The sequence below is a fragment of the Muntiacus reevesi genome, chromosome 3, assembly GCF_963930625.1.
Source record: "Muntiacus reevesi chromosome 3, mMunRee1.1, whole genome shotgun sequence".
Lineage (NCBI taxonomy): Eukaryota > Metazoa > Chordata > Mammalia > Artiodactyla > Cervidae > Muntiacus > Muntiacus reevesi.
This window is the reverse complement of record NC_089251.1, coordinates 263,626,085-263,648,378: the sequence shown is the minus strand read 5'-3', so window position 1 is coordinate 263,648,378 and position 22,294 is coordinate 263,626,085. Positions and strand designations below refer to the sequence as shown.

General features: G+C 40.7%; 1 long non-coding RNA gene across 1 annotated transcript in view; it reads right to left on the bottom strand.

Moving 5' to 3' along the window:
* Positions 1-16,368: 16,368 nt before the first annotated feature.
* LOC136163520 (uncharacterized) overlaps positions 16,369-22,294 on the bottom strand; it is a 68,193-nt gene continuing 62,267 nt past the window's right edge. Inside the window, exon 3 of the long non-coding RNA XR_010662250.1 lies at positions 16,369-18,134. This is a non-coding gene — a long non-coding RNA (uncharacterized lncRNA). The remainder of the gene's footprint in view (positions 18,135-22,294) is intronic.

Below are 22,294 nucleotides of genomic sequence, written 5' to 3'. Positions count from 1 at the left end.
AATGCACAAGTAGTTATTGCATTTTGTCAAATTTTTTTTCTCCATTGATTGATATGATTGTATGATTACCCTCCTCTTTTCTTGTGTGAATGCAGTGATTTGTTTTCTTAATATTCCTGGGAAAAACTTCATTTGTTCATCGTCCTTAAAATATGTTGGTGGGTTCAGCTAGCTTTATAAATGAGCTGAAAAATATATTCATCTCCTCTATTTTCTGAAATCGTTTGTGTAAAGATTTGATAGAATCCACCAGGGAAGCCATCTAGTCCTGGAGCTTTCTTTTTAGGAAGATTTTAAATTATAAAATATGAAAAAAAAAAAAAAGGACATAAGTATATTCAAGTTTTCTATTTCTTCTCGGTTAGTTATGATTTGATTCTTCTTAAGAATTTGCTATTTAATCTAAGTTGTTAAATTTATTGCCATGGAGTTTTTCATAACTTTATTATCTTTTCTATGTCTGTAGCACCTATAATTGTATCTCCTTGATGTTTTATCTTCTTTCCTCTTTTTGTTTTGGTTAATCTAGCTAGGGGCTTACTGACTTTCAAAATCTTTTAAAGGAATAAACTTTTAGTTTTATTTATTTTCTCTATTGTTTGCTTTCTGTTTCTATTGGTTTCACTTTTACATTTATTCATTTGTTGTTTTTTTTTTCAGTATCATTGACATAAAGTGAAAGTGAAAGCTGCTTAGTCATATCCAACTCTTTGCAACCCCATGGTCTATACTGTCCATGAAATTCTCCAGGCCAGAATACTGGAGTGAGTAGCTATTCCCTTCTCCAGGGAATCTTCCCAACCCAGGGATCGAACCCAGGTCTCCCACACTGCGGGCAGATTTTTTATCAGCTGAGCCACTAGGGAAGCCCAGGAATCCCTACTCCAGCCGATTTTCCTGACCCAGGAATCGAACCAGGGTCTCCTGCATTGCAGGTGGATTCTTTACCAGCTGAGCTACCAGGGAAATATTATATGAGTTTTAGGTGTATGATACAATGATTGGACATTTGTATATATTGCACAATGATCTACATAATAAGTCTAGTTGACATCTGTCACCATTTTTGTTTAGTCACTGTCATGTCTGACTCGTTTGCAACCACATGGACTGTAGCCCGCCAGGCTCCTTTGTCCATGGGTTTTTCCAGGCAAGAATACTGGAGTGGGTTGCCATTTTCTTATCCAGGGGGTCTTACAGATGCAGGAATCAAACCTGAGTCTCCCGAATTACAGGCAGATTCTTTACCATCTGAGCCACCAGGGAAGCCCATCAATCATTGTAGCTCAGCTAAAATCCTAAATAATTGTAGACTCAAAATGCTATGCCATTTATTTAATTGTTCATCTCTATCCATCTTTCTTTCCCATCTTTCTTTCCCATCTTGCAAGTTATGGGCTCCTGGCCTGCTTTTCTTTCCCTCCTTCTTCTGCTAACTAAAGAAGTCCTAGTGAAAGTGAAAGTGATAGTCGCTCAGTCATGTCTGACTCTGCAACTGCATGGGCTGTAGCCTGCCATGCTCCTCTGTCCATGGTATATCCAGGCAAGAATACTGGAGTGGGTAGCCATTCCCTTCTCCAGAGGATCTTTCTGACCAAGGGATTGAACCCGTGCCTCTTGCGTTGCAGACAGATCCTTGACCATCTGAGCTATAGAATGACAGGATCTTATGAAATATTGGCAAAAAAAAAAAACAACTCAACAAAGTGAGAAGGAAATGTTGAAGTATCATTAAGTGGGATGAATTGGGAGATTAGGGTTGACGTACATATACTACCATGGGTAAAGTAGATAGCCAGTGGGAACAAGCTGGAAAGCAAAAGAAGCTCAGCTTGCTACTGAAAGTGGAGTCTGACTGCTCACCACTCAAAAGCCCTTAAAGAGGAGAGGTTGCCGGAAAGGAAAGTTTACTTTATTTTGGATGCTGGCCACCAGGAGGGAGGGCAGATGTCGGGCAAAGACTGACTTGCCAGCCTCTGGGAAGATTGGTAGTGATAACTGCACTAAACGCTGTGACCCAACTAAATACCATTAGGTTGTGCATTTTAAAATGACAAATTTTATGTTATATATGTTTTCCACAATAAGAAACAAATACATACAAATAAAATAGAATAAAATCTTCCCCCAAGGGATGAAGATTGATAGTACTCACTGTATCAAATAAGATGTGCCATTGGAGTTGAGGGGAATTCTAAAAGATACACCCAAAAATGTTTTAAGCGATCACAGTAAATATTTGGGAAAATGTCAGGTTGCAATGTTGAAAGCCAGCTCTCACTTAGATATATCCTCTGGCTCGCGAAAAACTAAAGCAAAAGCAAACAAAGCTAAAATCATTGCAAGTCTTCCCACAAACAGCTAAAGCACTGCATGTACAATCGTGAATGACACATTCATAGTCAGTCGGATCAGAGTCCCAAGAGGCCTTTTCAGCTCGCAGGGCTTCCTGGGCAGCAGTCCACGACCGTTTTCGCATGTATCTCCACAGAAAGGCCTGGGGTGGGATTCATGACTCACCCCTACCCTGATCCCCTGCCGCCAAGCCCCCAGGGCAAATATAGGTTTCTCCTAAGAGGAAACGTAAGGATGAAATCTTACATTGTCCTTAATTTAGTGCCTATCAGTCTCTGAAGGGAAGTGAAGTGAAAGCCGCTCAGTCGTGTCCGACTCTTTGTGACCCCATGAACCATGGAATTCTCCAGACCAGAATACTGGAGTGGGGAGCCTATCCCTTCTCCAGGGGACCTTCCCAACCCAGGGATGGAAGCCAGGTCTCCCGCATTGCAGGCAGATTCTTTGCCAGCTGAGCCACAAGGAAAGCCCCTATCAGTGTCTATGTGACTGATAAAATCAAGATAGTCTCACCTTACTCCTTCAGAGAACTCAGAGATAGTTACAGCTGTGACCTCAATTGTTGCCCTTTTCTATTCTCCTGCCTGCTTCTAGAAATCAAATCACCTCCTGAAAATTCATCATATCCCATCAGGCGTAGATTAAAAGCTTTGGGCCTGAAAGCTTCCACTGCAAAACTGGAGAAGGTTGTGACTGGCTTTAGAATGAGACGAAACGATGTCTGCCGTGCTTTCTGAAGAAGGGCTGCTCTCCGTGTGGGCGCTCCTGTGAAGGTCTGTGTCACCCACATCACCCATTAAATGTTCCCGGCAGTCACATATCTGATCTGGAGGAAATGTAGCTGCTGTGTTTAATCCTGCTACCCCCTGTCTTGAAGCAAAATGCCAGTGCTTCAGGCAATCCGGAGTGGTACTCCTCAGCTGGGGAGAAGTCTTTGTTTAGAGAATGTATCACAGAATGAATTTCTGAAGACCAATTATTAAGAAAATGGAAGCACTGTTTATAAGATGTACCATTGGTGCAAGTAGATATTTCTAATAATGAATTTCTGATGCATTCATAAGTAGCATCATTTCTATTACAGTCTCCAATACATATTTGTAAATGATACACTGATTATTCCACTTTGGATGCCCACCAATCGTGTGCATTCATAAAACAGATTTCTGTGCTGTTAAGGAGACACAATATAGGCTGAGGATTTGATACAGTGCTAATAAAATTAAAAAAATTTAAAAACCTGCCAAATGGATAAGATGTTTGCCCTATATTAGTGACTATCATTTTGATGTGAAACCCACTTTAATGAATACCTGACAAGGAAACCTTTTAAAGGCATGATTATCTTTGACATGAATATTTTCAGCTACTGTTTATACAATGAAATCTTAACTAGTTGGTAAAAATGGCACAATATTACGACGAGTACAGGTGAGTATAGAAAACACTACATAAAGAATACGCAAAGGCTGCCTGGAGAGTTAATGATTCATTCTTTTATCCTAGTTTGTGCTTCAGTAACGATATGCTCTGAGAAAAGCTTATGTTTATCGTGTTGTGGGTGCTGTCTGTACATTTGAATTATACCCAGGGCCTCATCAATGCTATGTATAAATTACAGAAATTACCAAAGCAAGAAACCTTTATGTTTGCACATTGTTTTCAGATACAAGGCAAGATGATTATAATTTGTGACCCAGTAGCTGTATTTCATGTCTTAAACTTGAAAAATAAGGTAAAAAATGGAAAGTACTTGAGAATGAAGGTAATGATACTTAAAAATGATGACTTCACTGCATTTTTTCACTTTTACATGATGTTAAAGCAAAGGTAAATTGTTTTATTACACTGTGCTCTGATTATATTCAGAGAGGAGAAATAAAAAACTACAAATGGTTGTAAAATGTGGGCCATTGTGACAGGTTAAATTATTATTAGACTAAAGGAAAGAAGGTTAGGTTTTTAATTTGTGAGTCCACAACTAAAGAAGAGATATGTAAACAGGCAATCTAATCTCTTCATTGTTCTTCATTTCCATGGAAGACAGCAGTTAAACATTAAATTGGTTAAACAATGTTCTCAGCAGTGTGACTGAAAATGAGAGTGAAAGTCGCTCAGTTGTGTCCAACTCTTTGAGACCCCTTGGACAGCAGCCTTCCATGCTCCTATGTCCATGGAATTCTTCAGGCAAGAACTGAAGTAGTAGCCTTTCCCTCCTCCAGGGGATCTTCCCATCCCAGGGATCAAGTCTAGGTCTCCCACATTGCAGGTGGATTATTTACCAACTTAGCCACCAGCCACCCATAATGGAAGAAAATATAAAATACTTCTCCTCGGTGACTTTGAACAAAGAGGCCATGCACCATAGGTAAACATTTCCCTGGTGGCTGAGGTTGAATGATCATATTTCTTGCTGATCATACAGTTCTATGGAAATCTATTCTCTAACACAACGTGTTGTCCTTAGTTCAGTTCAGTCACTCAGTAGTGTCTGACTCTTTGCGACCCCATGGACTGCAGCATGCCAGGCTTCCCTGTCCATCACCAGCTCCTGGAGCTTGCTCAAATTCATATCCATCGAGTCGGTGATGCTATTCATCCATCTCATCCTCTGTCATCCCTTTCTCCTCCTGCCTTCAATCTTCCCCAGCATTAGGGTCTTTTCCAATGAGTCAGTTCTTCACATTGGGTGGCCAAGGTATTGGAGTTTCAGCTTCAGCATCAGTCCTTCCACTGAATATTCAGGACTGATTTCCTTAAGGATGGACTGGTTTAATCTCCTCCAGTATGAAAAGGCAAAAAGATAGGACACTGAAAGATGAACTCCCCAGGACAGTAGGTGCCCAATATGCTATTGGATATCGGTGGAGAAATAACTCCAGAAAGAGTGAAGTGACGGAGTCAAAGCAAAAACAACACCCAGTTGTGGATGTGAGTGGTGATGGAAGTTAAGTTTGATGCTGTAAAGGAACCTGGAATGTTAGGTCCATGAATCAAAGCAACCTGGAAGTGGTCAAACAGGAGATGGCAAGAGTGAACATCGGCATTTTAGGAATCAGTGAACTAAAATGGACTGGAATGGGTGAATTTAACTCTTATGACCAATGTATCTACTTCTGTGGGCAAGATTCCCTTAGAGGAAATGGAGTAGCCATCATAGTCAACCAGAGTCTGAAATGCAGTACTTGGATGCAATCTCAAAAATAACAGAATGATCTCTGTTCGTTTCCAAGGCAAACCATTCAATATCACAGTAATCCAAATCTATGCCCCAACGAGTAATGCTGAAGAAGCTAAAGTTGAATGGTTCAATGAAGACCTACAAGACCTTCTGGGACTAACACCTAAGAATGTTGTCCTTTTCATTATAGGGGACTGGAATACAAAAGAAGGAAGTCAAGAGATACCTGGAGTAATGGGCACATTTGGCCTTGGAGTACAAAATGAAGCAGGTCAAAGGTTAACAGTTTTGCCAAGAGAACGTTGTCCCAGGCAGATGGAAATGTCTTTGTGTTGAATGTAAATTAAATGTTTCTGGCATTGAACGTCACTAATTTAGGAAGTTCTCACTGGTCATTAGCGAAGTCCAGGTAAGGACTGTGCATTCTCATGTCTCCTAGTTAATCGTAGAGGAGGGCATCAGACAGAAGTTGGGAAACGTTAGCAAAAGGATTGGAAAATAGATAAGGACATTAAATAAAACTATTTTAGGGCAATGATTTTCAATATTGGTTGCAATTACAAACATTTGGAGAAGATTAAAAAAAAATACCGATGACTGAGTCCTGCTGGTTTGGGGTAGGACCCTGGCCTAGGTCTTTTTGCAGCCACGTGTGAGAATGACCATTTAGGAATTTTTGTTGTTATTGTTGTTCAGTTGCTCAGTTGTATCCAACTCTTTGTGACTCCATGGAGTTGATTCCTTTAGGACTGACTAGTTTGATCTCCTTGCAGTCCAAGGGACTCTCAAGAGTCTTCTCCAATACCACAGTTTGAAAGCATCAATTCTTCGGTGCTCAGCCTTCTTTATGATCCAGCTCTCACATTAGGACTTTTAAAGATATTCAAAGCTCATATAATTAAGCAAAGTATGGTTAAAAAAAAAAATCTCTACACCAACTATTGTTTCGGAGTATTTGTTAAACATAAAATACAAATAAGTACTCTCTACTGCCTTTCTAGCCATGGACCCATGAGTGGTATGATTTAGTAGAGGCTTATGATGTGGTAGTAAGAAGAGCAATGGATCAGAACAGGTACAGCCTGGCCCTGGCTCCTGTTGGTGAGGTGTGTGACACTGGGCAAGTAACTTTTTTCCCTCGGGGCTTTAACTGCCTCCTTCGTAAAGTAAGGGAACTACATGGCCTTCAGATCTCTTCTGGTTTCCTGATTCTCTAACAATATGTGATGATTGGGCAGCTTTTTGTAGGAATCTGTGTTTAAAACGTATTTTCTATTTGAAAGTTACAGCAACAGCCTTATAATAAAGAGGTATCTTACTAATTCTATTTCAGTATATTTCTAATAACCAACTTTTTAAATTGAGGCATGGTTGACCTCAATATTATTTTAGTTTCAGGTGTACAACAGAGTAGTTGAAAATTTTTATAGATTATACTCCATTTAAAGTTATTATAAAATATTAGCTATGTTCTCTGTGCGGTACGGAGAATCCTTGTTCTTACTGATTTTATATATTGTAGTTTGTACCTCTTTCCCCTACACTTGTCTTGCCACTTCTTTCTCACCACTGGTAAGCACTAGCTGGTTCTCTATATCTGTGAGTCTGTTTCAGTTTTGTTATATTCATTCATTTGTTTTATTTTTTAGATTCCACATATAAGTGGTGACATACAGGTGACATACAAGTGGTGGTATTTGTCCCTCTCTGTCTAATTTATTTCACTAGACATAATACCCTCCATATCCATTCATGTTGTTGCAAGTGCAAAATCTCATTCTTTTTATGGCAAAGTAGTATTTCATTCCATTTTGTGTGTGTGTGTGCGTGTATCACTTCTTCATTCAGTCACCTGTTGATGGATACTTAGGTTGCTTTTGTATCTTGGTTATTGTAAATAATGCTGTTATGAACACAGGGGTACATATATCTTTTAAATTGTTTTTGTTTTCTTTGGATATGTACTCAGGAATGGAATTGTTGGATCATATGGTAATTCTATTTTTAGTCTTTTGAGGAACTTTGGTACTGTTTTCCATATTAACTGCACCAATTTGGATTCTTACTAGCAGGGTACAAGGGCTTGCTTTTCTCCACATCCTCGCCAACATTTGTTATTTGTGGTCTTTTAGATATTCTGACAAGTGAGGTGATATATCATTGTGATTTTGATTTGCATTTCTCTAGTGATTAGCAATGTTGAGCACCTTTTCACACGTGTATTGGTCATCTGTATGTCTTCTCTGGAAAAATGTTGATTTAGATATAATGCCCATCTTTATAGGATTGTTTGGGGTTTTTGATATTGAGTTGTATGAGCTGTTGTATATTTTGGATATTAACCTCTTACTGGTCATCATTTGCGAACATTTTCTCCCATTCAGTAGGTTGTCTTTTCATTTTGTCAGTGGTTTCCTTTGCTGTGCAAAAGCTTTTACGTTTAATTAGGTCCCACTTGTTTATTTTGCTTTGTTTACTTTGCCTCAGGAAGCAGATCCAGAAAATATTGCTATGATTTATGTCAAAGAGTGTTCTGCCTGTGTTTTCTTCTATGAGTTTTTCAGTTTCTGGTTTTAAAACCAGTTTTAAATGACTAGTGACCTAAGTCATCTCATCAAACTGAAGAAAATATTGTGACAGACTTTATGCATGTGTAACTCAGCAGATATCTTTGAACACCTACTATGTTCCAAACACTATTCTAGAAATTGTGATGATGTAAAGATTTAAGGGAAAAAACCCACAATCCTTATTATCAGTAAGTCGATGGTTTTGTAGAAAAGGCAAAGTGAATTTGAAGAATGCAATTCAAACTTTTTAACCTTTAAAAAGCACATGCTTTTCTATCAATATTTCCCCCAAACAATAGCAATATCCGTCAGAGGGAACTGTGGGAAATCTGTCCTTTTCCCAGATTTCCTTCCCTAATAAGTTCTGTGACTCTCCAAAGAGCACTTTCATATTCCATAGTCTGTCTAGATGATCTCTGACCAACTGACTAGACATCCTGATCTAGACGCTACAGCGCCATACTCCACAGTTTATTTCTGATGTCCTATAAATGCCTTTCAGGGCTGCTGCTCTTCGCGGCTCACACTAGATACATGCACACAGTTCTTCCTTAATTCCCTAGAGCACAGCCAAGTCTACTGAAATACTCAACCCTTCACTGACAGGTTAGGGATAATTCAAGCACAACATGGAAAGTGCCTTATAATTCAGCTGCCACTAAAAGTGACTCTCTGCTCTTAGCATCTTCCATCAATATTAAATATTGCATATAAAATATATAAAATTGATATTGTATGTCAGAGTGTTTCATGTGGCAGCTCACCCCATCTATGCACGGTGCAGTTTGTACACTTCCCTCTCCTTTGTCTACAACCGGGAAGAGATCTGCCAGTCCATGCCCAAGCCTGCCTCATCACTTACCCCAGGATGACTGACAGTGGAAACACCCAGTTCCTTCACCCTCACTGAACAAGTTCTCTTTAGCCTTAGGGCAACAGACAAGACAATGCAATGGTTTAAAAGACATACTTCAAAGTCTGGGTTATTCAATTTTAAAAAATCCCATGGTTTCAGCCATAAGGCCATTTCAGATCTCTACTCCAACGTGATATTAAGTGAAGGCCTGATATGGACTGTTCTAAATCAATCTGTGAAAAAGTTCTTATATAAAAGATATACATATCTCCTGGGTCAGGGGTGGGTTGGGTTTCAGGGTCAAGATTGAATACGTAGTTAGAAAAAAAAATTATTATCTGTCTCTTCAAGGACATGTTTATGCTAAAGACAACAAAATGTACAGCCGTCCATGGCTCATTTCACATCTCTGTCTGAAGTACTAGCTTTCAGATTAAAGACGACTTAACATTTTTTCTCCAAGAACAATAGGTGGTTATTCTGTTTAGAAACTATTCTAGTGATTTTCCTGAAGCAAAAGAGTTGACTTTAGAGGTGAATGAATGTTTCCACTGCTAATACATTTTAAATGATCTTTCCAGTTTTGAAAAAACCAAACTTGATTTCATTTAATACCCTATTAAAAGGGTAAGAAAGGCCTCTGTTTAGACTGGAGACAGTGGGAATAAGGACAGAGGAACCATCCAGGGCAGGGAATGACTGAAGAGTGTGCTAAAGTTTGGGTAGGAGTCAATGAGCTGAGGCAGGGAGGTCAGGAGAGTGTGATTCAGACACAAGGAGCAGCATTTGTGAAGTCTTAGAGACCAGAGAGGAGGGTGCCTTCAAGAGGGGATGACATTTTGGGTGGGAGGTCGTGGAGGGGATGACATTTTGGGCGGGCATTTGCGCCTATATTGTGACTGTCAAAGTACCAAGTCATTAAACTTTGATTTCTGAAAATACTTAGGTAATTTGTAAAACAGACACTCTCACTTCCTCTCTTTTTTAAAAAAATAATTTTAATTGTTTATTTTATTTCTGGCTGTGCTGGGCCTTTGTTGCTGCGAGGACCTTTCTCTGGTTGTGAGGGCTGTTCTCTAGTTGTGGTGCACAAGCTTTTCATTGCAGCAGCTTCTCTTATGGCGGAGTGCGGGCTGTAGAGAGCACAGGCTTCAGCGGTTGCAGCTTGAGAGGTCCGTGGTTGTAGCTCCTGGGCTCTGGAGCATAGGCTAGTAGTTGTGTCACATGACTTGGTTGCTCCACAGCATGTGGAGCATGGATCAGGGGTTGAACCTGTGTCTCCTGCATTGACAGGAGGATTCTTTACCAGTGAGTCACCAGGGAAGCTCCTCACCCCCTCTCTTATTCTCAAAGAGGGGAGGAGGCACCAGTGAGAGATGGTTAGACTGAAGCTGCAATCAATTGTTGCAGATTCTATCAAAGACTATGTAGTTTGTAAACTATGTCCAAATGGATATAAAAAACCTTATTCCTTAAGGTTTTGTCATAGAAGCTTCTTTGTACCTAATACTGGACATGTAGGTATTCTATATGCTCTGAAGGAATGAATGAATGCATCATTATGGGGAAGTTATGATGGATTTTAATACAATTCCTTAAATAACTGTCCCATTTCTAATCCTTCCATCCCCAAAGTAGAGATTCAACTACCTTAACTAGATAACCTCACAATGTCTCGTTTTAGCATCATAACGACTGCTTGAAGTATGTAGCGATTTTCATTTTATCAATGCAGAAACCTAAGTAAGTGATCCAAGGTCACAGATTAGAAATTTTTTAAAAAATGGGTTTTGAATCCAGCTCTATTGGTTCTAGTTCATTCATTCAATTACCATCCACTGAAGTATGTCCACAATTTTTTTCTGTTGAAACCTCAATCAAAACAATCCACTGTTGAAACACTAAGGCCACATAAGGACAAGTACTTAGAAATAGATGCTATTGTTGACCAGAATGACTTTGTGAACTACATGAAAAGTTTCCTATATCTGTTACAAATGAACAGTTTGGAGGGATTCTGGATGAGCAACTGTATTCTATGTCAAACTGCTCTACTCTGAGATATAAAGAAAGATTGATTGCCTTGTGACCTCAACCTCTGAAAAGGTTATGATGCCCCCGCCTCCCCTCAACTTCTCATACCTGTTTCAAAAAACTTTTAAGTCTGATTTATAAACTCGGTGTAATATAGTTCATTAAGTCTACTTCTCTCTCCTAATGATTGCTTATCTGTTGTTTTAACTTTTTGTGGTACCCTAAGCACATACCTAAATTTGCTTAATCCAGTCTGGGATGCCAGATGCATTTGTACTTTTTTTTTTCAGGCATTATGTCCTACTTGTATTGTTGTTGTTTAGTCACTAAGTCATGTCTGACTCTTTTTTGACCCCATGGACTATAGCCTGCCAGGCTCCTCTGTCCATGAGATTCTCCAGGCAAGAATACTGGAGCAGGTTGCCATCTCCTTCTCCAAGGAATCTTCCCAACCCAGGGATCAAACCATGTCTCCTGCATTGGCAGGTGGGTTCTTTACCACTGAGTCCACAGGGAAGCCCTACTTTAGACTTGTTGATTAATTTGGAAACCAGGGATCAGTTGGTAAGCTAATCTACTGGATAAAGGCTATAATTCTATTCTCAAATGGAGAGGAAATTATGATCTCCTAGGCTTCAAAGAGAGTAATAGTGAGAGAAGCTACAGAAGCTTCCTTGTTCCTGCTCCAGGTCAGTGAAATGGTTCATATGGTATGATATATAACTCACTGAGCCACTAGTGTACCATAGAAGTCTTGTTCAAAAATTATGGCCTGTGTATTTTGGTATAGGAAATTTTGACACTTTTGAAGATAAAATATCTGAAAAGGTTCTTGCTGCCCCAGTGAACTAGAAATTAGCATTTTTAAGATAATGTCTTTGCTATTTTGAAACCTGAGCCTCTTTGGAAGATGAAAGGAACAAAAGTATCCACCAAACTGAGAAGGCCTGAAAGACCAAAAAAATGAGGCAGGCAGCTCCATATAATCAATGGATCAAGTTTGTTATAGGGTAACTTACTCACAAAGGCTTCCCTGGTTCAACAGTAAAGAATCCATCTGCCAATGCAGGAGACACGGGTTCGATCCCTGGAGAAGGAAATGGCTACCGACTCCAGTATTCCTGCCTGGAAAATCCCATGGGCAGAGGAGTCTGGCAGTCTACAGTCTACGGGGTTGCAAAACAGACAGGACTTGGTAACTAAAAAAACAACAACTTACAAGGTGGGATTTGGATCGGGTGGACAATGATCTGGAAGCATTTGCAGCTGCACTCCTCACCCCTGAGGGGCTGTTGGATAATTTTATAGTTTGGTGCTTGGAGGCCGGACATGCATTCCTAAGTCAAGGTTTATGAATGGGCTACTAGTCTCATGGCTACCAGGAATACATTAAGAAAGGTTTTCATCATTATTTTGGAACTAATAGATCATAGAGGTCACCTGGTCCTAATGATTATTAAACAATATCTATTCACTGCCAAGCCCTTGTCTACAGAGGAGTGATTTCCCACACAGTACGGTCCTGGGTAGGAAGGACAGGAGAAACTGTAAAGACTCAAGGTTGTGTCAGTTATACTAGCAGCCATACAAGCCTTCATTAATTATTTTTAAATCAGTGGTGGGAACTGTATAATCTCATAATTGTAACCTACCAATAAAGCTCTCTAATTCTAAAGGAAACATATTACAAGCAATTTGAAATATATAATTAATTAGCAATTAACTAGAAATGCTGTTAGACAACTAATACTCTGTTGTATATCTAAAGATATAGATAATACTCTGTTGGATAGCTCTTGAGTTATAAATTAAGCCTTGTGTTAAATTTCTTTTCTTTCTTGAGGGGAAGGGGAAACTAGACCACAAAAGTATATTTAAATATCCATATAATTATATTGTGGAGGCAAAGAATCCAGGCACTTTCCTGACATGGTACAGTGCAAAATTTAGTTTGAAATATCCTGAACTCTTTGGATATCCCGACTCTGCCATTTTCTGCTTATGTGACCTTGGTAAGTCACTTCGCTAAACCTCAGTTTCTCTCTGTGTAAAACAGAGTACCTACTAAAAGTATCTACTTCCTGGGCTCTTTCTAAGGGCAAAATAAGAAAAGCGGTCAACTGCATAGCATAATACTAGAATTTTAAGACATTGGATTGTATACATCCAATAACATAAATACTATTAGAATTATTATATTAAAAGCATTTTACAGTTCATAGCACTAGCTGTTTTAAACAGAACCATTTATCAAAATTGAGAGTCAGGTAAGATCTGTCTTCCTCCACAGTATCAAAGGCAAAGGCCTCCCTCCACAGATGTCCCACGTCACACTTCACTCATTCTTAAAGACATCTATAGTCAGAAATGACTATGGCTAGCTAGAAATGCTTGAGCCTGTGTCTTTCCCACTAGATACTAGATTATAAACTCTGGAGGGTAGGGATCATATATTTTGAATTGAATTTTATTTTTATTCATTTATTTATTTTGGCGATGCCGTGCAGCATGTGGGATCTTAGTTCCCCAATCAGGAATCGAGCTTGTGCCCCTACAGTGGAAACTCTTGAGTCCAAATCACTGGACAACTGGAAAGTCCTGAACTGAATCTTAACCACATCCCCAGCTGTGATTACACTGCCTGCATATAGTTATATGATCGGCAAAGATACAGTTTCATTCAACAGTCCACTCCTTCAGTCTTGAGTTGTACAATGGAATAACTGGGAGGAACCGTTTACCTGACCTGTCTGAAGTTGGGGGTCCAGCCCCCTAGGATGAATGCTAACAGTGGTCCTTCATGGAGCTGCAAGGGCTACAGGGTGAGAACCTTCGAAGGGTGGGAAGAGGACCAAGGGGTCTCCAGGAGGAGAGGAGGAGCTGAAACTCTGGATGTTAGCATGTTGGTGCCCTGTGTCTTCCTAGGCACTAGCCACCAGACTCCACTTTGCCCCCAGAGTTTAGTGACATAAAAAATTACTCTATAACACTCTCAGGTTCTGTGAATCAGTAATTTGGAAAGGGCGTGAGGGACATTCTAAAGACAAAAGGGCATTCTCTGCACTACAGTGTCTGGCCTCTCAGCTAGGAAGACTTCGGTGATGAGAAGCGACTTTGGTAGGAGAATCTAAAACAGCTGGGGCTGAAGGAGCTCTCTCTGTGATCACTCATCACCTGTCTGGCACCTGGGCTGGGACAACTGATGGCTGGGCTCAGCTATGACTATTGTCCAGAACACCTACACATGGCCTTTTAACATGGTTTGGGATTTTTGCACCATGGGGACTAGAATCTGAGAGAGAAAGCCCCAAAATGGATAAGAAACAGGTGGAAATTTCATGGCATTTCTCATGGCCTCAGAAATCATAAAACACCATTCTAATAGCAACAGCGAACCATGAGGTCAGACCCAAATTCAAGGAAACAAGACTTAGAGTCTCCTTATTGACGGGGACAGGGATAAGGTTACGCTGTAGGAGGACGAGGGGTGGAAAAGATTGTTGGGACCATCTTTGAAAAATATTATCTGTCAGTAACCATTTCTTCTTCTTATTGATGTCTCCCCCAGAGGCTTCCCACACACTAAGTTTCAATTCTAAAGTTCTAAAGTAGCAAAACAAACCAAAATTGGATGGAAAATTGTATATGTAGTCATTTGGGTGAGGCAGTCATGAGGGTTCTCTCATGACGGAGGTGACTGATGTACCTGGTGGCAGCCACTCTGACTGCCCTGGAGCTCTTCCTTGCTCTTTTCCAAATCGCGCAGCCAGCTGTGTGTTATGGACTGAATTGTACCTCCCCCTGGGAGAAGGAAATGGCAACCCACTCCAGTATTCTTGTCAAGAGAATCCCGTGGACAGAGGAGCCTGGTGGGCTACTGTCCATAGGGCTGCACAGAGTCAGACACAACTGAAGTGATTTAGCATGCATGCATGCATTGGAGAAGGAAATGATAACCCACTCCAATATTCTTGCCTGGAGATTCCCAGGGACAGAGGAGCCTGGTGGGCTGCCGTCTATGGGGTCGCACAGAGTCGAACACAACTGAAGCGACTTAGCAGCAGCAGCAGTACCTCCCCCCATTCATATGTGACGGTATTGGGCACGTGTGCATGCTCAGTTGTGTCCGACTCTTTGCGCCCCGTGGATTATAGCCCGCCGGGCTCCTCTGTCCGTGGGATTTTTCAGGCGTTGGAGTGGGTTACCGTTTCCTTTTCCAGGGTGTCTTCCCAACCCAGGGTTCAAACCCATGTCCCTGTGTCTTCTGCATTGGTAGGCGGATTCTTTACTGCTGCGCCACCTGACTCTATTGGGAGATAAGGCCTTTAAGAAGGTAGTGAAGGTTAAGTGAAGTAATAAGAGTGGGTTCTAGTCCAAAGAAGTGATAGCAGGGGGCACCATGAGAGCACACAGCGAGATGGCCATCTGCCAGCCAAGGACAGAGGCCTCAGGAGAACCCACACTGGCCACTACTTGTTCTTGGACTTCCAGCCACCAGAGCAGTAAGGAAATACGCTTTTGTTGTTTAAGCCACCCAGTCACAGTGTTTTTATGTGGCAGCTCTAGATGACTAGCAGTGGATGGGTCTGACCTCTCAGAGGGTATGGTCCTCAGGCTGCTGTGCCTCTGTTCCTCTCGCCTGGGCTCTCTCGGTTCTTCCCACGTGTTAGCATGTTCCTGTGCCATTGCTTGTGCTGCTCCTTCTATCTCGAAAGTTCTTTCATCTTTGGGCCTATTAATTCATCTTTCAAGGCTCAGCTTAGATGCCATGTTCTTTGTGTTTTACTTAACCATAATCACTCCATCTCTGTGCACATACTTTGATTTTGTCATTTTCAATATTGAGTAATAATTAGCCATCTCTGAGCCTCTCCCCTTTGCTACAGAATGAGATGTTTGCAGGGAAGGACTGCATTCTGGTTCCCCCAGTTTCTGATATAGAGCCTGACATTAGTAGGTCCTCAATATATGTTTGCTGACTTAATTCATTGTACTAGAAACATTATACTTTATACTGGAATGAGAAGAGGGTGTCAGAAGATGACATGGCTGGATGGCATTCATCAATGCAATGGACATGAACTTGGGGCAAACTTTGGGAGATGGTGAGGGACAGGGAGGCCTGGCGTGCTGCAGTCCATGGGGTCGCAAAAGAGTCTCGGACATGACTGGGCAACTGAACAACTAGAAACCCATAAAATTTAGACCAGGATGACACCTTACTGTTGATCTAATCAGATTCACATTTTACAAGTGAAGAAAATGCAGTCTGAAAAGGTTGTTTCAGACAGATATTCTAAAGGAAATTACCATCACGCTTCAAGTTAATACAAAAAAGGAACCCTGAAAGGTAATAATTTGAGGGGATGACTGAACAATGAAAAGGCATGAGCTCATAGAGCTGAGAATGGGAGTGTGTTCCAGACATCAGGTGGGGGCATCCAGGAAGGTTTGGAGACAGGTGGATGCCCGAGCCAATGCATGCATATTAAAAATACGTTACTTTGACTTGAAAGCTCTGTTCACCAATCTTCAAAACAAGTCTATACATTAAATTTTATTATTCTTCTTATTTTTATCTCCAAATTTTTCCTGCCTAGTTTTTGAAGAATAGATTTCTAGAGACCCAAGCTATACATTTATTTAAACATAGATTCCTTTGATTCTGAGTTAAGCATTAAGAAATTGTGCTGCATGTATATCCTGGTAAATTCAGATAAGTTAAAATAATAACAGCACATTCCTTTCTTATCTCAGTAGTCCCCCCAATCAAACCTAGAGTTAGAGCAAAGATATTAAGCATCACCTTACAGTTGATTTTTTCTGACAAAATTCCAATGATAAGTGATGGGTCTTTGGTCCCTCATTCATCCTCTCTCAGAAATCCATAGAGGGAAAATGCTAACAATTATGAGAATGTGATTACGCATTTGTCTCCTAAAACACATCGACAATTTAGACACACAAAAATAATATGTGAAAAAAATGCATTTGCCCTCTGTTTTTTGAATGGTCTTTGTTTCTAAAGAGATAAACAAAACAAAGAAAAGACACAAAAGTATAAAATTCCATGTTTTCACTATGGAGAAAATGATATTTTTAATACATAAACATCACAAGGGGCTGTCGTGAGAGTTCAGTCGGATGATACATTAACAAGCTTAGTTCAATTCCTGGTACTCCCTGAGTGCTCACAAAACTGTAAAATGTTCTCTGAAAACACTGGCAAAAGTTCCACATGTCAGCATCACTCCCCAGGTGTGTGGACTTGAGACAATACTTAGCTTTATGACCCTCAGTTTTCTTCTCTGTTAACTGGGGAAGATGATGCCTTTTTGTGGGGTGGTTGTGAAGATTTGGTGAAATGATGAAAAGGGCACAGTGCCAGGCACTTCACAAAGGTAGATTTCCTTTTGTCTAGTGGATAAACTTGAGTTCCTCTCTTAACTTTTTAAAAAATTAATCCCCTAATGACTTTGAACAAGACATATCAGTCCTTTGGAGCTCATTTTTTTAACTTAAAATGGAGAGTTGAACCAAATATTTTAACTGAAACATGCGTGCTAAGTTGCATCAGTCATGTCCAAAACTGTGCCCTAATGGAATGTAGCCTGCCAGGCTCCTCCATTCATTGGATTCTCTAGGCAAGAATACTGGAGTGGGTGGCCATGCCCTCCCCTAGGGCATCTTCCTGACCCAGGGATTGCATCTCTAGTGTCGCCTAGCATTGGCAGGCGGGTTCTTTACCACTAGTGCCGCCTGGGAAGCCCTGAACTTCTTACCAAAAGGAGACCCCCTCAGTGGGGTCATTGGTTGATTATCTGAACTGGGCTTTCTCTTTTCTCCCGTTGCTTATTGGAGTCGCTGTAAGATCTGCATTAGGAATCATTGTCAGCTGACAACAAGTGACTTGTCTGTAGATACGGAGAAATTTATATACTTGCGTGGATACCTCCATAAAATATTGAGCTTGTTTTAAGTCAATAACACATAAAGATGAAAGGTTTCTTTGTTTCTTCACACAACTGGTATGAGCACATTTCTGTTAGTTGATCAGAGCTCAGGTGCCTTCAAGTATCCAATCCTAAAACCTCCAACTTCTGACACTTTGTTGGAGCCTTTGGGTCAGCATTTATGCCTAATAAAACTGGAGATTTGAGAGTCAATTTGAAAGGACTTAACTACAACATTAAAAAAAAAAATGAATGAAAGCAGAATGTTGAAAGCAGGGATGTCAAAGCTGTAGGCGACGGTTTAAATTGCCCAAGCCTAGGATTTCCTGTGTCTCTGCCGAGGCAGAAACTCACAAAAAAATGACTCATTTTCTCTTTCATATGTTGGAGTGAGGGTGATAAATGTCCAGTTTCTCAAATCCTACTTTCACCTAAATTAGGCAAGAATTAATGGATAGCTAATTCCATATGTTAAGCACAAGTTGTCTTCAGTGACAGGAACAATTCCTTAAGAATTGTTGATTTCTAGCATATAAAGGGAACATAATATAGAATGAAGAAAAAAAGCTTTGGAAACCAAGAATGCCCCTCTAAAAAGAGCACTGAAGTGAAAAGGAAACAGCAGTGGGAAAGGATGGGGGCGGAAGATGATTCAGCCAGAGGGGGCTGGGTGAGTACTGTGGGCTGGCCTGCCGAGGTGTGATGTAGGCAGGCGGCTATGACTAGCATTGAATGGAAGATAATTAAGAGCAAGTTGGTACCAGTAACTGCCAGGGAAGGAAAGAGAATATGTCTGGAAAAAGCAGCTCTTTAATTCTTTGCTGAATTAAAACACCTACCCGTTTGAGCCTTGAGAATTTCATTTTGAAATGAAAAAAAAAAATATTTCCTGTAAACAGAATGCAGAATGTGAAATTATGCATGCTTGCTCCTAAGTTTTAAAATGGCATAACTGTGCTGGACATTCTCGGAAATAAACATGTATGTTAAAATATCAGTCATTTTTTCAAAGGAAACAAGCCATTCATCACACAAGTTATCAAGTTTCAGTTAGGGATCAGATACACATATGAATTTCTGCATCTTTTTCAAAAGAAAGGACTGCAAAGGCACAGCTTCCATTGTTCTTTAAATAGCTTTCTGGATTGAAGAGCATTATAATTAAACTGCAACAAGTGTCACTTCAGAGAAACGTCTAAATTATGGGTCTGAGTGGGGGTGAGAGATGCTATTTGATTGCTTGACAATCAAAACCAGAAGATGTTCAGATATGCACAACCCAGACTTACTGTAATTATATCAGATGGAGAAGAAGTGGGAGGAATAGGTATAGCCTTGAATTCAATCATCACTTGTTTATCTCTCTTTCAAAAAAAAAAAAAACATTTAAAAGAAGAACTGTTCATAAGTACTCAGAATGCATACTCACAAATCGTTTTGTAAAAGAAAAGACACATTAGCAAGTAATCAGTCCTTTCAGTGCGTCCCAGAAATAGGCTGCAAAAACATGGCCACGGATATCCTCAAAGCACTCTCAAAATTTAGAAACTAGTACATTTAACTCCCCAACAAGTACTCTATTTCAAATATAATGTCAGAAGGGACATTCATAAGGGCTCTGGAATCTACTTGTCACCCTGTTTTGTGCTCCATTTTGCCCAGCTCTCAGCTCTCCTGAAACTCCCTTTTCTCTTAAAATGGGAAGGGATGGATATGAGACACTCTGAGGACCCTGCTCAGACATTTTAGAACCTCTTTGCCTTTTGAAAATGTCCAGAATTTGCCTCTTGGAAGGAAGCTGTGAATTTAATACAAACTGTGTGACAACCTGTTAAGTAGTACATACAACAGCAAACATTAAACCCTTGACTGGGAAATGCAGAAGCTTGTCTGGCTGAAAATGAAGACATAGCACATTTTTCATGATCCTTTCCCAAGTGAAAAACTAGGACTGCAAATGTTACACATAATACCTATATATGTAAACAAAATGATCCCATGTCCTTTGGGCTGATCCTTCTTTTAACATTTAACTAAAAATGGCTCTTGTTTCCATATCCCATCAAAGGGAAAGTCCACTATCCTAAGCCCCCCAGATTTCTGGGGATTCTCCTCTTGGGCATTTTTCATTTCAGATTATCATTACTGGCTTTGTGTACCAATTGACAACTTTCATAGATAAAGTGAGTGAAATGTAGGATGTATTCAAGGACAATTTAGGAATTGGGTTGAACGATTTCTCTCTAAAGAGGGAGAATTCTAGACGGGTTCACACAACAGTAGATGGTCCCATAGAGTGAACGTTTAGATGCCAGTCACAGGAAGATGCTTTCATCTCTGTAAGGGGAAGATATATCTGTGGGACAAAGATGGTTCAAGCTATTCTCTAGGGATTAGGAATGCAGTAAGCCTTGCATCTCTGGAGTTATTCAAGTTTTCACTAGCTACATCAACTTGAGGTCAACTCTCAGAAGCAAATCCTGAGATGAAGATCCAAATAAAGTAGCTTATCTGGCAGGTGATGTCAGGAAAGACCGTAGGAGATGGGGAAGTAGAACAGGAAAGGATGTTGGAAATAGAAGATAGACTGTCACACGAGTCCACTGTCGTAAAGGGAGCTCTAATCTCACTTGGAAATGCCGGTGGCCCATGTAAAGTACTAAGTTTAGTTAATCCCCCAGCAAGCTGCGGTAGCTGGAATACTTACACACAAATTCCAATCAGTGGTTGTTGAAAGGGCATCAGTCTCTTGCTACTTCCTGCCTGCCTGGTGGGAGAAGGGCAAAGCCAGTGCTCGGGCTTCAAGGAATCCTATAGCAATTAAATGCCACGCTGGCAATTGAAAGCCAGACTGGCACCTACGGAGCTGATAAGAGTGAAAGGGTGTAGATCAGGGACTCAGGAGTACCTAGCATACTAGGCAAAAACTTGGGAAGGCTATTATAGAAGAGATCGCAATGGGACCACCCAAGGACTAAAGCAAGCCAAAATATATACACTTAAAGTTATTTCAGTGTTGGTTTTTCAAATTGACTGTGAGCGACCATGGGCACTACCGAACTCTCTCCGACTTGCCTCAGGCAAGTTGGCAGTGTCCCGTGGCTAGTTTCACACGTTTACATCCTTCATCAGCTCTTGGAGTTTGCCACCCCTGGAGGAAATTCAAATCTAAAATGAAAGGCAGGTGTGGATAATCCTGAAAGTCATTGCCAAATGTGAAAATCTAGGATGCCCTAAAAGCTTTTTCAGCAATGAACGTATATGGGTACGTGTTAAGTCACTTCCGTCGTGTCACACTCTTTGCAGCCCTGTGGACTGTAGCCTGCCGGGCTCCTCTGTCCATGGGATTCTCCAGGCAAGAACACTAGGGTGGGTTTCTAGGTCCTCCTCCATCGGATCTTCCCAACCCAGGGAACGAACTTGTGTCTCTTATGTCTCCTGCATTGATGGGCAGGTTCTTTACCACTAGCACCACCTGGGAAGCCCGATTTAAGTATATGCTATCTTTTAAATTATTTTGCAAGGTCCTCAAGGGCAGTAGCATAGGCCTATAAATGCTCTTGATGATTAAAATGCAATTATGCATTTCTAAATGCTAATAAACAGAGATATTCATGTATAAATTCACTATACCACTATTAGTGTTTGCACAATAGAAATGTAACTTGAGCCATCACATCATAATAGATTACAAAGAGAAGCTGCTTTTGACTCAGCAGGTTTGATTTAGGGCCTACAGTTATACGCCGGTGAATTTGTTAAGACAGGCATGAACACTGATCCTCACCCACTGAGCCTTGGGAAAGATGACCTTGGCAGACAACAGTTTTTAAAAATTGGCCTTGTGTTATGTTAAGCGCAAGAAGCCTGACACACAAGACTATATATACTGCATGAGTCCATTTACATGCATTCTGGAAAAGGCAAAATTATAGGGATAGAAATGGTCAGTAGCGTCCCAGGGGTGGGGGTGTTGACAGCAAAGGGGCAGGAGCTCCTTTGTGGGGGTGACGGAAGGGTCCTTTGTCTTTCTCATGGTTTAGTTAGTACTACTGTATGTCATGGGTTCCCTGGTGGTTCAGACGGTAAAGCATCTGCCCGCAATGTGGGAGACCCGGGTTCGATCCCCGGTTGGTAAGATGCCCTGGAGAAGGAAATGGCAACCCACTCCAGTACTCTTGCCTAGAAAACTCCATGGATGCAGGACCCTAGTTGGCTACAGTCCATGGTGTTACAGAGTCGGACAGGACTGAGTGACTTCACTCACTATATATCATGATCTGGGCGCGGGTTGGAAAAGAATTTCCAGACATGAGACAGAATGAGAGGGAAATAAAGTTTATTA